Below are 401 nucleotides of genomic sequence, written 5' to 3'. Positions count from 1 at the left end.
CATCGAAAATTTTTTCCAAAGTTGAAGCAAATGGGCCCTAGAGTATGAAAAGTGAAACCACGGATCGATTTGAGAAATAAAAATTTTTTGTATGGGAGGGCCCCTGCTAGAACATTTTTCCCAAGTGCGACCATTTTACCCAGTGAGTCAAAAAAAAAATTTTTTCACGGTGACTCAAAACTTCAATATTAGACTTCCCTGAGTATGAAAAGTGAAACGAAAATCATTTTTGAGAAGAAAAAATTTTTGTATGGGAGAGCCCCTGCTAGAACATTTTTACCAAGTGCGACCATTTTACCCGGTGAGTCAAAAAAAAATTTTTGTATGGGAGGGCCCCTGCTAGAACATTTTTCCCAAGTGCGTCGATTTTGGGTCGCCGACACAAGCTCGGGTCAAAAAAA

Source organism: Anopheles moucheti (genome assembly GCF_943734755.1).
Source record: "Anopheles moucheti chromosome X unlocalized genomic scaffold, idAnoMoucSN_F20_07 X_unloc_14, whole genome shotgun sequence".
In the NCBI taxonomy this organism is placed as follows: Eukaryota; Metazoa; Arthropoda; class Insecta; order Diptera; family Culicidae; genus Anopheles; species Anopheles moucheti.
The sequence above is the reverse complement of the archived record's forward strand: the minus strand, read 5'-3'. Positions refer to the sequence as shown.